At 42.1% G+C, this 17,211-nt stretch overlaps 1 protein-coding gene across 3 annotated transcripts in view; it reads right to left on the bottom strand.

The window, feature by feature from the left end:
• LOC140205987 (cytosolic phospholipase A2-like) overlaps positions 1 to 17,211 on the bottom strand; it is a 190,187-nt gene that overhangs the window by 110,357 nt on the left and 62,619 nt on the right. The gene's annotated exons all lie outside the window — the stretch shown is intronic.

The following is a 17,211-nucleotide window of genomic DNA, read 5'->3' as shown; positions in this document are numbered from 1 at the left end:
TATTGTCATTGTGCTGAGTACAGATACAAAGCCAATGAAGTGCAGTTAGCATCTAACCAGAAATGCAAAGAACAGTGTTATTTACAAAATAACTGCGAATAAAGAGTAAGTGCTACTGCACACAAATATAAAAGTACTGAGAGAGTACAATATGGGTGCAATACTGCTTAGCGCAGTGATGTGAGGTTCAGCAGGGTCACAGCCTCAGGGAAGAAGCTCTTCCTGTACCTGCTAGTGTGGGAGCGGAGGCTCCTGTAGCGCCTACCGGATGGGAGGAGAGTAAAAAATCCATGGTTAGGGTGAGATGTATCCTTGATAATGCTTTTTGCCCTGCCCAGGCAGCGTTTATGGTAGATGTTCTCAATAGTGGGCAATTGGGTGCCGATAATCTGCTGGGCAGTTTTCACCACACTGGAGTGCTTTGCGGTCCGATACGGGACAATTGCCGTACCACACTGAGATGCAGTTGGTGAGTATACTCTCAATGGTACAGTGGTAAAAGTCCGTCAGTATCCTGGGACAGAGGTGAGCTTTCCTGATGCTCCGCAGGAAATAAAGGCGCTGTTGCGCCTTTTGGATCAGGATAGAGGAGTTCAGGGACCAGGTGAGATCCTCGGAAATGTGGACACCATGGAATTTGAAGCTTGATACACACTCTACTACAGCTCCGTTGATGTAGATGGGGATGTGAGTGTGGCTCCTAGCATGCCTAAAGTCCACAATGATCTCCTTGGTCTATGACGTACATACTTTTACTCTTGTATTTAGCCTCAGCATAACAAATCTTGATGCCAACGGATATCGTTATTCTGCTTTTATGGAAATGGCATGATCATTAGTTTGTGGGATATTAAATCTGAGGTTTGGAATTTTCTTTTAACATCTACTGTAATAAGACTGAAAAGACCTTGTTATCTATCCTGTGCTGTGTAAGCAAAGTACCCAAGTCAGTCACTCTGTATAAAAAGGAGAGGTCACTAGGAAAACATACCTGGCATATTGAACAGAGGTTTGAACCTCGGCTGAAGGTGCCAGCAAAATGGATGACTTCATATCAATCTGTATTGTATCACACCTACCAGATATTGGCATATTCACTCCCATCTAAACTGCCTCAGAAACTCGCTGTATTCTCGTGACAACTTGCATTCCCACTCATTTTTGTAATGTTTCTAAGGTTACATTTGGTTCCTTCAATCATTTCATTAACATATATTGTGAGTAGCATGAGGAAAAGCATTTAAAAAAGAAAATTCTGTGTTTGTGGATTGATGGATGTTGGTTCAATAATATAAACCACACTGTTGCCAAAGGAATTACAAACTAGCCTTAGAATAGAGAGTTAAAAACTACAATTAACACTGCCATAGTGCGTATTAACTGGCACCAATAATTATGCATCTTGTTAAAAATAGAAACTAATGGTGTCTGAGAAATCTTTATTTTCTTTATTTTGTGGAATGCTTGAAACAGTTTTGCAGTCTGGAAGTGTCAAGTAAATGGAAGACAATTCTGTATCACATAGCTATAAAACAACAAACGTAGCTTGAGAAACATTCCTAAAATATATTGGGTTAACACATTCACCGAGTTTAACACTGATCCTTTGACTGCCCTATTTGGTATTGTTGGAGGGAAAGATATCATCTTGAAGACATCAGATTTGCACATTCTGGCTTTTATCTCTCTTATGGCTAGGAGGGCACTTTTGTTTAAATGGAAGGATGCTGTTCCGCCTAACCATGCTCAGTGGTTATGGGATGTTATGGCATGCCTAAATTTAGAAAAGATTCATTGTTCAATTTCTGAATCTAACCAAGATTTTTGAAATTTGTGGGTGCCGTTTTAAAATTATTTTCATAATCTTTGACTTCTTGTTAAAGTACAGAAGTTGGTTAATAGCATAGTTTATTATCTGATAAGGTTTTTTTTTTCTTTTTTTTTCCCCGAACAGCTTCGACTTTGGTAATGGGTGTAGATCTTTTTATAAATAAAATTGTTTATATTCTAATATACAAAATAATCTAATCTATATGAATATAGGGTAAGGAGTTCATTAATGTGATTCAATATACTGTATCTGGTATTATTATATTTTTTCTTTTGTTTTATAATATGTATTCTCTTGGACTCTGTATTCTTCTATATAGAAATCAATAAAAATATTGAAAAAGAAAGAAGAACACGGGTTTGGCTTTTGACCCTTAATGTAATTGATCGCCCCGCTGTTTTTGCACAGGAAACACTGGCACATCTTGAGTGAAGGACCATTTTTCCTGAACCCAAATCAACATGGCACTATTTGTTAATTTAGCTAGGCTGTTATTGTGGGATGTTTTCTGCAAATTTATACTAATGGCACATTTAACAGAAATCACTTTCCACAAGGAAATCTTAAATTCATTTAAGGATAACTTTAAAAACTAAAAAAGAAGCCATCAAAAGACTTAATCCTCACATTCAACCAAGAAAGCTGAGGGAGGTAACTGTAGGTGAAGCCAGTGAAGCAACAATCTGCTGCAAGAACTCAACACATTGATCAAAAACTGAGGAAGTATAGAGATTGACAAAACCCTGCAATAGGACTGAAAGTGAGGGAGGCCAGGTAGCCAATATAACAAGGGGAGTGGTGAGAGCAGAATCTGAGGCGATTGGTGGACTGAGGAAGGGTGTAGGACAGCCCGCAGGTTGCGCCAGGGAGGGGAAGGGAACAGGGAGTGGAGTAGCAGGTGAATAAAGAATAGGGGATTAAAAGAGCAGGGTGGCAAGGTGGGGGGGGGGACTCGAGAGGGCTGGGCGGTGCGAGCTGGGCAGTGAGGTGGGGGGCCGAGAGAGGGAGGCAAGGAGGGGGTGCATGAGAGCCAGGAGCGGGAGGGGTGTGAGAGGCGGAGGGGGGCGTGAGAACTGGGAGGCAAGGGGGTTAGGGAGGAGAAGTTGGAGTGTAGGTGATGGGGAGAGCACAAAAAAGAATGAGAGCATGCGAGGGAGGGGCCGAGCACATGCCAGGGGCGGGGGAGGGAGAAAAGGAACAAGAGAGAACAAAGGATCATGTAAAAGTTGTAACATACAGGTCAGATCTATTGAAGAGAACCAAAATAAAGAGGAGCATGTTATAAATGCCTTGTACAGCAGGAAGTGTCTGGGCTCTGGGTATGGAGAAAAATTGAGATAGTGTTACAAATAAATAACCAACAGCAGAACCGGTAATTCTGAGACAAACAAACAATACATACTGACTAAGAGTTTTGACTTTGATATGAAAGACTTGAATACATTCAAAGCAAAGACCTTCAGTCATTTGAAATACTACACAGTGAAAGGGAATGGGGAGAGAACAAAAAAAAGTAATGTGGATACCAAGACTGGGTCAGCCATGACTTTATTAAATGGCCAACCTAGTTTGAAGAGCCAATTAGCTTTTCCTGCCTCTGTTTATTATGTATTCATAGCTGAAGTTTAACCACGCAAAAAGCTTAGCCAAGATTTTGCATATGCTTTAAATTTTCATGCAAATTAATTTGAATAAACACCAAGAAATTAGAAAAAGAAGAGCAACTGTTTTGTGCGTTAGGATTTGCCCGTGACAAATCAATAAACTAACTTTTCAATTCCAGGGTTGCTTTTGATGTGAGAAAAGGTCATTGTTAGTTCATGAACAACAAGTAAAGATCAGAGCCTGGCAAAATCAAAATTGTCTACTGCTGTATAAACATGGGCTTCTAGTGCTGTTATGTCTTAAAATATGCAAATGATTTACGGGAAACAGTCTCCACGCCCCACTACCTTCACAGCCGTCAGTCAATTTCCAAACACATTAAACCAGAAGTTTAGAGATTGCACATCTATTTTCAATCAGCTCCAAGGTTCTTTGAATACTACAGCAACTCAGCCCACTCTCCACCCACCCAATGATCCTGGTCATTGCAGAACCCAGAACTGGATGTCAGCTAGCCAAAAAAGGATATGAAGGCCTCATGTATGGATTGACTGAGCTGCAATTCATGGTGTTGGGAAGAGTCAGGTTGGACTACAATAAGATATGAGATATTTTGAAAATTAGAGAAATATTCCCTCTGCACTCATCTCTCAATCCTCATGGCAGGAACTAGTCTTGATAGAAACAATGGGAATTTGTTGTTCATTGGTTTTAGTGAAAAAGATCAGAAAATGTTTAACAAAATACTAAGATTGCACAGATTGAAAGATCATTAAAATATTACTCTTTGATAAGGTATACATCCACTTAACAGTGGAACCATTAGCCTCTCAGAGATTCCACCGGAAATAGGCAGAATGAATTCTCAGTCTGACAAAGACAGACAAGCTTTGAATATATATGGTCCTCACATTCAGAGGCATTGTCATTCCCGCTCTGGGATATACAGTCTCTTCAGTGGTCTTCCAAGATCACAAGGTATCCACAAGGCTTTCAAAGTATTGAGATGATCCAGTTATTTTTTTTTAAACAGTGAAAACATGCACCAGAGAGTGTTAAGTAAATGAAGTGAACCGCCAGTTGAAGTGGTTGAGGCACATACATTAACAACATTTAAAAAGACACTTAAACAAGTACACGGATGGGATAAGTTTGGTGGGACATGGGTAAAATGGCAATTTAACTTGGCTTGAGCCAGATGGACCGAAAAGCCATTTTCTGCGCTAAATGACTCTGCTCAGCACATTAGCTGCTGGCAATCTGCAGGAATTCCAGATCATTTAAATTCTCTGACCCACAACATCCTCAGGCATTTATGAGGTAGGGAATGCTGGGGGTGGGGGGGGCAGGGGAGAGCCATGTACTTTAAGTGCAAACAAATGGGGATTTTATTCAAAAAGGTTGAGAAACACCGCCCTAATCATCACGTTCTACTAACCGTGGACAAGGGACAGGAACAATGTGTGCTCACCACCCACTTTAAGCACTATCATTAGCTTTCTCTGGTTTGAAAAGTATCATTATGTTACATACAAAGCATCCTTTTTAAAAGTTTCAAAACTTTTACCACTAAACTTTTTGTCTATCCTGGGTATTCATGAACAGTTCATTGCCATGTAGAATAGAATTGAACTTTATTGTCATTGCCCAAGACAACCAGATTGAGATGCAGCCCCAGTCCATGCAAAACATATTCACAATGCATGCAGTATGGTGTTTTTTTCTTCAAATCTCATATGTTTGATTGTCCATAACACTGAAGGGTCATTTGCAAGCTGGAGTGTAGCATTATTCAGCTGCATATCAGCCATTGGGAAGAAGCTGTTTTTTTAATCTTACTGTTTTGGCCAAGATGTTTCTATTTCAGGGGATTGGGGATTGGAACAGTGGCCTGGAGGGGATGGGTCATTACTGATGTCAGGAGCCCATGAAAGAAACAAGATAGTAACCACGTGCCAATGTGTAAAAGCAACATTGATGAAAAACAAATCAAATTCTTACACATCAGCTAAGTCCACAAATTTGCCTTTAAAAAATACTTTCACGTAAATCAGATTCCTTAACACTACCAGTTTGTAATTAGATTCACCTTACAGACAACTAACAAAAGTCCTTAACAGACCGAAAGGCCAAAGGCAAACCTGACTTTTGCATAAGCATCTATTCAAATCAAGAACATGAGTAATTGAGTTCCACTGGAAGCCAGAGATTGTGCCACTGTGTAAATGCCAATAATCCAGGATTCCGGTTTCCTAGCAGAAAGATCTGCCAAATAAAAACATACTTAAGGCCAAAAATGACACAAACATACTATCACCTGAAGGAGTGCCCAGGGTTCGATCAACCTGCTCAAGTTACCAATTGCAATGTACATCGACAGAAACTGTGTGGCTCAGCTGACAGCACTTCCAACATTAAGTGAAGACACACTTCATCTCAGTCACTGGCCTTAGTGTGCCAGCAAAATCTTGGGAAGCAAAACTCAGGGAAAGGGGTTTCAATATTACTTACTCATTCACAGGATAAGCATTGCTGGCAGGCAAGCATTTACTGCCCATCCCAAACCTCTTGAGCTATCATAACCCCAGAACAGCACGGCCCTGCACAGGCCATTCAGCCCACGATGTTGTGCTGACCTAGGTACCAGTTTATACAAAATGTCCTCCTCCTGTGTGACATCCATATCCTTCCATTCCCTTCATATTGATGTGTCTATCTAAAAACCTCAAATTTCACCAAACGGTTTGATTCTACTACTACCACTGGTAATCTATTCCATGCACTGACCAATGTTGTGTAACCCACCCCCTTCCCCCAATCTGGTGTTGGTGTTTGACATTTCTACCCTGGGAAAAAGATTGACTGCCTACCCTGTCTATGCCTCTCATAATTTAAAAAAAAAGAAACCTCTATCAGGTCTTCCCTCAGCCTATGATACTCCAGGGAGAACAACCCAAATTTGTACCATCTTTCCTTATTGCTTATATCCCTTAATCCAGGCATCATCCTGGCAAACCCCTTCTGCACACAATGCTCAAGAGCGAAAAGTTCTTACCCTTATAATTAATATCTCTGCTACTGAAGGCTTTCTTTCACAACATATCCACTTCCATAGCCTCTTAAGGACCTGAACCTCAAGATCCCTCTGTATCTCAATGCTATTAAGGGTTCTACCATCCTTTCTCCTTTCATCTGACCTCCCAAAGGGCAACAACTCACACTTGCCCAGATTAAGCTCCATCTGCCACTTCTCTGGCCATATCTGTAACTGATCCACTTCCCGCTCTATTCTTTGATAGTCGTTTACATGTCCACAAGTCCGTCCATCTTGGAGTTATCTGCAAACTTGCTAAGCCGCCCATTTACAGTACATTTTTAAAGTCAAGGCCAAATTAGATTTATGATCAAAGTACACTCAGTAGTTATGTTATTATGTACACCAGCTAGTTAATGTAGATATATAATCAGCCAATCATCTGGCAGCAACTCCATGCATAAAAGCATGCAGACATGGTCAAGACGTTTGGTTGTTGTTCAGACCAAACATCAGAATGGGGAAGAAATGTTATCTAAGTGACTTTGACCATGGAGTAATCGTTGGTGCCAGAAGGGGTGGCTTGAGCATCTCAGAAACTGCTGATCTTGTATTTTCATGCAACTGTCTCTAAGGTTTACAGTGAATGCTGCGAAAAACAAAAAAAATCAATGAGTGCCAGTTCTGTTGGCAAAAATGCCCTGTTAATGAGAGAGGTCAGAGGAAAATGGCTAGACTGATTCAAGCTGATGGGAAGGTGACTCAAGTAACCATGCATTACACTGGTGGTGTGCAGGAGAGCTTCTCTGCATGAACAAGTTGAACCTTGAAGTGGATGGGCTACAGCAGACCGCAAACATACACTCAGTGCCCACGTTGTTAGGCACCTCCTGTACCTAATAAACTGGCCACTGAATGTATGTACAAGTTATATACCACCTCGAAATTCATTTTCTTGCAGGCATGTACAGGAAAATAAAGAAGTACACTGTAATTTACATAAAATAATACATAAAGATGGACAAACAACTAACGTGCAGAAGGCAAATTGTGTAAATAAATAATTCAGAGAATATGAATGGTAACGTCATTGAACGTAAATCTGTAGGTTATAGAATCAGTTCAGACTTGAGTGAGTGAAGTTATCCATGCCAGTTTAAGAGCCTGACAGTAGTAGGGTAATAACTGTTCCTGAAGCTGGTGGTGTGGGGCCCAAGGCTCCTGTACCTCCTTCCCAATGGTTGTTGTGAGAAGAGAGCATGACATGGGTGGTGGGGGTCCTGTGGCAGCACTCCTTGTAAATGCACAAAATGATGGGGAGGGCTTTGTCTGTGATGGACTGGGCTGAATCTATCAAGGGAAAAGCCCACCCCACCATTGAGCACATATTCACCTAAATCATTTATCAGATTTCTGAATGGACAATGAACCCAAGTACATGAACTCACTGTATTTTCTTCTTTATATTTGCTCTATTTTTGCACTACTTGCTCAATGTAAATACATTTCTTTTTGTAATTTAGTTCTTTTTTTTTGTTATGTATTGCAATGTACTCTGCCAAAAAGCAACATATTTCACAGCATATGCCAGTGATACTAAACCTGATTCTGATTCTACTGAGGTCCCAGAACCAATCCTTGGAGAACATCACTGGTCATGGACCTCCAGCTAGAACAACAGTCCTCCAGTCCTACTCTGTCTTCAGTGAGCAAGCCAGCTCTGAATCCAAGCCCCCTGGATCCCAACAATGTTTATCTTCTGAATCAACCTACCACAGTAGATCTTTTCAAATGCCTTACTAATAGATTCATAGATTCCACTGCCTTACCCTCATCAAGCTCTTTTGTCATATCCTCAAAAATCGCAATCAAGTTTGTAAAACATGATCTTCCCCGCACAAATCCATGCTGATCGTTACTAAGCAAGCATGCCTTTCTAAATGCACAACCATCCTATCCAATAGCTATCATTCAACTAAAGTGAGCCTCCCTGGTCTATAATTATCTGGATTATTCCTATTTTGTCTCTTGAACAAAGACCCAAAATTTGCTACTCTCCAGTCCCCTGAGACCTCTCCTGTTGTTAGTGAGGACACAAAAATATTTGTCAAAGCCCCAGAAATAGCTTATCTTGTTTCTTTTGATATTCTGGGACATTAGCCCTTGGGGATTTATCCACCTTAATGCTATTCAGAAAATCTAGGAATTCCTCCTTAATCTCAAAATGTCCCAGCACATTAACATATCCCATTCTGTTTCACTATCTTCCAAATCCTCTCCTTAGTAAATACCAACACAAAGTGCTCACTTTGTACCTCACCTACTTGATATAACTCAAAGCACATATTTGAGTGGAGCTACCCTCTCCTCAGTCATCCTTTCGTTTTTAATATGTATAAAATGTTTTAATCCTGTTCACCAAGGGCATTTCATGGCCCCTTTTGGCCTTCCTAATTGCTTGCTTGAGTACATTCCTGATGTCTTTATATTCCTGAAGAGTCCAGTCTGATTTTGGCTTCCTAAATCTTACATATACTTTCTTTTCCTTCATGACTAAATTTAGCATCCCTAGGGTCATACAAAGTTCACTTACCTTATCATCCCTGTCCTTACTCCTTATATGCTAATCCTGAACTCTATTTATCTGGTCTTTAAGCAATTCCCACATGTCAGATGTCAACTTGTTTGACAGCAGTTGTTACTTAGCTCCTGTCTTATAATGTTCATAATTTTCCCACAAGTTTGTACCTTTCTACACTACTCAATTTTATCCTTTCTCATAATGATCTTAAATCTTACTCCAAAACGTTCACCCACTATCAGGTCTGTCACCTGGCCTTGCTCATTTTCTATGACCAGTGTTCAATATGGTTTCTTCTTTAGTTGGGTTTTCCGACTACCGTTTCTTAGATGCATTGAAGAAATCCTGCTCAATCTGAGCCTCTCACAGTAAGGAACCTCCAATCAATACCGGGGAAGTTAAAGTCCCCCACAATGAAAACCCTGTTGTTTACATATCTATTCTTCCACTTCTCAGTGGCTTTTGAGGGTCTATAGCAGGGGTTCCCAACCTGGGGCCGACAGACCCCTCAGTTAATGCTGGGGTCCAAGGCATTTAAAAAAAAAGGTTGGGATCCCCTGGTTCAATAGTATCAGCATAAATGTACTTTTCTTATTTAGGAGCCACTGAAATGGCCTCTATAGATGAGCCCTCCAGTGTGGCCTTTGTGTGCTCATCTGGAATTCTCCCTCAACATCTTTTAAACCCCTCTTTAACATGCTGAACTGCCATTCCAGTCCCTCATGCAAGCAGGCCTCTGTAATGGCAATAACACTGTAATTCTACGTACTGATCAAGGTGATCATAGCCCTCAAAGTGAAGCCACTTGCATCATATTGTTAAGTAGCAAGAACCAGTACTATCAATAACAAAATTCAAAGCTCAAAGTACATTTTTAATCAATACATCCATGTCACCCTATACGACCCTGAGATTAATTTTCTTGTGGGCATACTCAATAAATCTGTAGAATAATAACCATAACAGAATCAATGAAAGAGCGCAGAAACTTGGCCGGACAACCAGTGTTCAAAAGACACCAAACTGAGCAAATAAATAAAGAAAGAATGATATGGAGAACATGACATGAAGAGTCCTTGAAAGTGAGTATATTGGCTGTGGGAATATTTCAACGATGGGGCATGTGAAGTTGAGTGAAGTTATCCCCTTTGGTTCAAGAGCCTGATGGTTGAGGGGTAGTAACTGTTCCTGAACCCGGTGGTGTACCAATGCAGGACTAATGGTATATTTTCATTCAGGAAGCTATGTAACTTGGAAGAGACTCACAGGTGGTGAAACACACAAAAGCCTGCTACCCTTTTCCATCCGAGTGTTAGAATTAGGTACTTTAGGTGATCTCTCGAAGAAGCCTTAGCAATGAGCAGAGATGTGTTTTGTAGGTGCCATGATGTGTTAATGTTAATGAGAATCAACGCTTAAGGTTAGGACGTTGTTTAATGATCAAGCAGGCTGCTGGTGGTAACAAGGTTAACATTAATGGAGTTGCACACATCCAACTATTTGGAGAATATTGAAGTCACATCCCTAATTAACAGCAGAACAACTTTTGGGAAGTCAGGAGAGGAAACCAATTTCCACCTCTACCCTTCTCCTCTAGTCATAGTTGCATGGCTGGTCTATATAATTTTAATCACAGAATAGTTAGAATGTATAAGGAAGCCACAGTCCACCATGTCTATAATTGCAAAACGTTAGCAATCTAGCTAATCTCCACTTCCTTACCCTCTCCCAGGAGCCACATAATTTCTTTATTTTCAAGAAGTTATCCAACGTTCTTTTGAATATTACAATTGAATCTGCCTCCACAAGATGTGCATTCCAGACTCTAATCACTCATTCTACTATTAGTCTTTTTCCCATCGCCTTTGTTCTATATCCACTAATTCTTGACCACTCTGCCATAGGAATGTCTAAGCCCCTCATTATTTTAAATAACTATTGGATCCATTCACAACCTTCTTGGTTCCAAGGTTCTCCAGTATATCTACATTAATCAATCATGTACAAGTCATTTATCCCTAGTTTCATTTTGGTATACCTCTTCTGTGCCCATTCTAAAACCTTTGCATTTTTCTCCAATGTGGGGTGCCCAGAGCTGGCTACTATACTCCAGATGTGTCCAAACCACTTCTTACAAAGCTCATTATGATGTTATTGCACTTAAACTCAATTGCTAAAATTGATAGTTGTGTTGTGATTTCTTTACCACTTCCCCAACCTGCCTTGCCACCTATTGCAAGCTATGCACATGTTCCCCATATCTCTAGTTGGGAAGCCAGGAGGAGAAAGAATTAACATCTCAGGCTTGCTCCTGTGGTCATGTTTGTAAACACAAAATAGCTAGAATGTGGAAAAGGGACACTCAGTCATTCAAGTAGACACTAGCTCAATATAAACGATCCAACTCATCCCCAATCTCACAGCTTTCCTAATGACCTTGCAAATCCATGTTTTTAGCATCATATCATCCAATTTTTATTTCTTCATTATACTCTTCCCATCAAAATGAGTGAGTGAGTGGGCCAGTGAAGGAGTGGAGCTTTGAGGCTTCGACGAGAAGAGGCAGAGGACCAGCTTGCTCGCAGTTAAGTCTTTACAATGCCTCCTGAGACGGTGATGTGCCTCTCATGTGAGATGCGGCAGTCTTGGGGGAACGCCTCTCTCCCGCAGAGTCACATCTGCCAGAACTGCCTACAGCTGGGAGATCTGGAAGACCGTGTAAGGAATCTGGAGCAGCAGCTGGATGACCTTCGACTCATAAGGGAGAATGAGGCAGTCATAGATGAGAGCTACAGGGAGGTAGTCACACCTAGGCTGTCGGAAGCAGGTTGTTGGGTGACAGTCAGAGGGGGGAAAGTGAAGGTGAGCAGACAGGTAGTGCAGAGCACCCCTGTAGCCATTCCCCTGAATAATAAGTTTACCATCCTGGATACTGCTGGCGGGGCGACCGACCAGGTGTGAGCCACGGTGGCAGGGCCTCCGGCACTGAGTCAAACCCGGTGGTGCAGAAGGGTGGGACGGAGAAGAGGAGAGCTGTCGTCATTGGAGACTCCATAGTCAGGGGAGCAGACAGGAGATTTTGTGGACGTGAGAAGGACACCCGCATGGTTTGTTGCCTCCCGGGTACCAGGGTCCGGGATGTCTCTGACCGGGTGCACGACATCCTGGTACGAGAGGGAAAGCAACCAGAAGTCGTGATACATGTTGGGACCAACGACCTAGGCAGGAAGAGGGATGAGGTCCTGAAGTGTGAGTTTCCGGAACTAGGCAGAAAGCTGAAGAACTGGACCTCAAGGGTGGCGTTCTCAGGATTGCTGGCAGTGCTAAGTGACAGTGATGGTAAGAATTGGAGGAGATGGAAGTTGAATGCGTGGCTGAGGAGTTGGTGCAGGGAGCAGAGTTTTAGATTTCTGGATCATTGGGATCTCTTCTGGGGAAGGTGGGACCTGTACAAATTGGATGGGTTGCACCTGAACTTGAGGTGGAGCAATATCCTTGCAGGTAGGTTCGCTGGCATGGATCAGGAGGGTTTAAGCTAATTTGCAAGGGGGATGGGACCCAGAGCGATAGAGCAGTGAAAGAAGTGCATGGAGTAAAGCCAGATCTAACATATAGAGAGGCTTTGAGGAAAGAGAAGCAGAATAAACGGTGTTAAGACAGTAAGGTAGAAGGGCTGAAATGGGTGTACCTCAATGCAAGAAGCATCAGGAAGAAAGGTGATGAACTGAGAGCTTGGATACATACATGGAATTATGATGTAGCGGCCATTACAGAGACTTGGCTGGCACCAGGACAGGAATGGATTCTCAATATTCCTGGATTTCAGTGCTTTAAAAGGGATAGAGAGGGCGGAAAAAGGGGAGGAGGGGTGGCATTACTGGTCAGGGATACTATTACAGCTAGAGAAAGGGTGGGTAATATAGCAAGATCCTCTTTCGAGTCAGTATGAGTGGAAGTCAGGAACAGGAAGGGAGCAGTTACTCTATTGGGGGTATTCTATAGGCCCCCCAGTGGCTGCAGAGATACAGAGGAGCAGATTGGGAGGCAGATTTTGGAGAGGTGCAAAAATAACAGGGTTGTTATCATGGGTGACTTTAACTTCACTAATATTGATTGGCACCTGATCAGTTCCAAGGGTTTAGATGGGGCAGAGTTTGTTAAGTGTGTCCAGGACAGATTCCTGTCACAGTATGTGGACAGGCTGACTGGGGGAATGCCATACTAGATCTAATACTAGGTAATGAACCGGGTCAGGTTACAGATCTCTCAGTGGGTGAGCATCTGGGGGACAGTGACCACTGCTCCCTGGCCTTTAGCATTATCATGGAAAAGGATAGAATTAGAGAGGACAGGAAAATTTTTAATTGGGGAAGGGCAAATTATGAGGCTATAAGGCTAGAACTTGCGGGTATGAATTGGGATGATGTTTTTGCAGGGAAATGTACTATGGACATGTGGTCGATGTTTAGAGATCTCTTGCAGAATGTTAGGTATAAATTTGTCCCAGTGAGGAAGATGAAGAATGGGAGGTTGAAGGAACCATGGTGACAAGTGAGGTGGAAAATCTAGTCAGCTGGAAGAAGGCAGCATACATGAGGTTTAGGAAGCAGGGATCAGATGGGTCTATTGAGGAATATAGGGAAGCAAGAAAGGAGCTTAAGAAGGGGCTGAAAAGAGCAAGAAGGGGGCATGAGAAGGCCTTGGCGAGTAAGGTAAAAGAAAACCCCAAGGCATTCTTCAATTATGTGAAGAAAAAAAGGATGACAGGAGTAAAGGTAGGACCGATTAGAGATAAAGGTGGGAAGATGTGCCTGGAGGCTGTGGAAGTGAGCAAGGTCCTCAATGAATACTTCTCTTTGGTATTCACCAATGAGAGGGAACTTGATGATGGTGAGGACAATATGAGTGAGGTTGATGTTCTGGAGCATGTTGATATTAAGGGATAGGAGGTGTTGGAGTTGTTAAAATATATTAGGACGGATAAGTCCCCGGGGCCTGACGGAATATTCCCCCGGCTGCTCCACGAGGTGAGGGAAGAGATTGCTAGGATCTTTATGTCCTCGTTGTCCATGGGAATGGTACCAGAGGATTGGAAGGAGGCGAATGTTGTCCCCTTGTTCAAAAAAGGTAGTAGGGATAGTCCGGGTATTTATAGACCAGTGAGCCTTACGTCTGTGGTGGGAAAGCTGTTGGAAAAGATTCTTAGAGATAGGATCTCTGGGCATTTAGAGAATCATGGCCTGATCAGGGACAGTCAGCATGGCTTTGTGAAGGGCAGATCGTGTCTAACAAGCCTGATAGAGTTCTTTGAGGAGGTGACCAGGCATATAGATGAGGGTAGTGCAGCGGATGTGATCTATATGGATTTTAGTAAGGCATTTGACAAGGTTCCACACGGTAGGCTTATTCAGAAAGTCAGAAGGCATGGGATCCAGGGAAGTTTGGCCAGGTGGATTCAGAATTGGCTTGCCTGCAGAAGGCAGAGGGTCATGGTGGAGGGAGTACATTCAGATTGGAGGATTGTGACTACTGTATCTCACAAGGATCTGTTCTGGGACCTCTACTTTTCGTGATTTTTATTAACAACCTGAATGTGGGGGTAGAAGGGTGGGTTGGCAAGTTTGCAGGCGACACAAAGGTTGGTGGTGTTGTAGATAGTGTAGAGGATTGTCAAAGATTGCAGAGAGATATTGATAGGTGGCAGACATGGGCTGAGAAGTGGCAGATGGAGTTCAACCTGGAGAAGTGTGAGGTGGTACACTTTGGAAGGACAAACTCCAAGGCAGAGTACAAAGTAAATGGCAGGATACTTGGTAGTGCGGAGGAGCAGAGGGATCTGGGGGTACATGTCCACTATCCCTGAAAGTTGCCTCACAGGTGGATAGGGTAGTTAAGAAAGCTTATGGGGTGTTAGTTTTCATAAGTCGACGGATAGAGTTTAAGAGTCGCGATGTAATGATGCAGCTCTATAAAACTGAGGTTAGGCCACACTTGGAATACTGTGTCCAGTTCTGGTCGCCTCATTATAGGAAGGATGTGGAAGCATTGGAAAGGGTACAGAGGAGATTTACCAGGATGCTGCCTGGTTTAGAGAGTATGCATTATGATCAGGGATTAAGGGAGCTAGGGCTTTACTCTTTGGAGAGAAGCAGGATGAGAGGAGACATGATAGAGGTGTACAAGATAATAAGAGGAATAGATAGAGTGGATAGCCAGCACCTCTTCCCCAGGGCACCACTGCTCAATACAAGAGGACATGGCTTTAAAGTAAGGGGTGGGAAGTTCAAGGGGGATATTAGAGGAAGGTTTTTTACTCAGAGAGTGGTTCGTGCGTGGAATGTGCTGCCTGAGTCAGTGGTGGAGGCAGATACACTAGTGAAGTTTAAGAGACTACTAGACAGGTATATGGATGAATTTAAGGTGGGGGGTTATATGGGAGGCAGGGTTTGAGGGTCAGCACAACATTGTGGGCCGAAGGGCCTGTACTGTGCTGTACTATTCTACGTTCTAAAATGTGAAATTTCTCCACACTAAATTTTATTGGTAATGACCTTGTCAATAATCAATGGTGATGCTCAGGATAGCAATGATAGGGGGTTTGATCATGACATTTCAGAGGAAGATGGTATTATTGTGTAGAGCTTGTAGCTGTCCCATCTGCTCCGGATCCTGGCCGTTATTATCTCTCATTGTAACATATGGGAATGGGGTCAGTGAGAGGAGGCTGCAGTGGTGAGGTCTGTTTTTACTAAATTTCTCATCTCCTTTTAGTCACCACCCATCTCGAAGCCAATTCAGTACATTTTTCACCGGTCTGGAAATTCAGCTGTTCCATCAAATTTTATCTCTGGGCTTGGGCAATGCACACCAGCAAGCAGAATGAAGACCTGTTAAATGAGAGGTCACCTCAGCTGGAATGTGTCAAGGGCTATTCTGAATATGGAATTTGTAGGAGTTGGAATTTAGCACTGCAGTTTGGGCACAGTGAAGTGCAGAAGTTCACTGAAACTGTGACTTCTCACCCACTGTAGCCACTTGCTCCTGACCCGAAACCTCATTTATTTCCATTTTCTGTAATATCAACCTCAGTCATTGTAATTTTACTTTGATCTTTGCCTTGGGAGATGTTGACCACTTGGGAGTAGCAACAAAAGGTAGAGCAGCCATAAAGTTTTACAAAGCTCAAAGGTTGGCAGCTAAGTGCATCGCAGAGATGTGAACAGCCTGACTCAACCCCAGCTGAAGCCAACATGACCAGAAGGAAAGGAAGAGAATCTTTATGATTCAAGAAGGGCAGGAGTGCCAGAGAAAGAATTAGCCTATGTAATTACTATTTGTGTAAAACATATTAAGTTTACTATTTTTCACTGTACATGATTTGAAGGACTAACATTTTTTTCTCTCTTCCACCACTCATCCTATCTGATCATCTCCATCCAAATTGTTAGAAGAGTCAGCAAAAAACACTACATTGAGATCATGTGACCAAATGATGCACAGCACATTGTGGTACTTGATGCATGTACTTATCTCTTCAAAGTTGGCCTGGGTGATCTATAATCAGATCTCTCACACACTATTAACACAAATTGATGACAGCCTCACATCATTGTGCAATGGTCTGTATGATTTCTGCTGCCTGGACTAAATCTATCAAACTCAAAGAATTGGTACAATTGCTTTCTCATTATATCTGATGGCAACAAGCAAGCTTTCTTAATTGGACCAGAAATGCCAACTTGTAAGAACACATTGCTCACAATCACAAAGAGAATCATTGAAAAATGGATGGAGGCAGATAACCCACATTTATTCTTGTTATTTATGGACGATATGGAATTTGATATTAGAAGATTACTTGGAAAAATTATTCATTATGGTGATATTAGAAATTATAGTGGTAATATTGGTGATTCTATTTACGTCATTTTGCAGTGATATCAGAGATCTGGCAGATGAGAGAAATTATAGTGACTGAATCAGAGGCTGATATCTGGTTATAATGATGTTGTACATCATGATGGTGTCTGAAACCAAGATGATTGCAAGAATTGTGCTGTGCTGAGTGGCAGTGCTTATATCACTGACAGTAAAACCTGGTTAAGGTAGTATTGCTGGACATATGGGCTGAAAAACAAATAAGCAAAATCCACCTGTATA

Source organism: Mobula birostris, chromosome 12 (genome assembly GCF_030028105.1).
Source record: "Mobula birostris isolate sMobBir1 chromosome 12, sMobBir1.hap1, whole genome shotgun sequence".
Taxonomy (NCBI): Eukaryota; Metazoa; Chordata; class Chondrichthyes; order Myliobatiformes; family Myliobatidae; genus Mobula; species Mobula birostris.
This window is presented reverse-complemented; position numbering and strand designations above follow the sequence as displayed.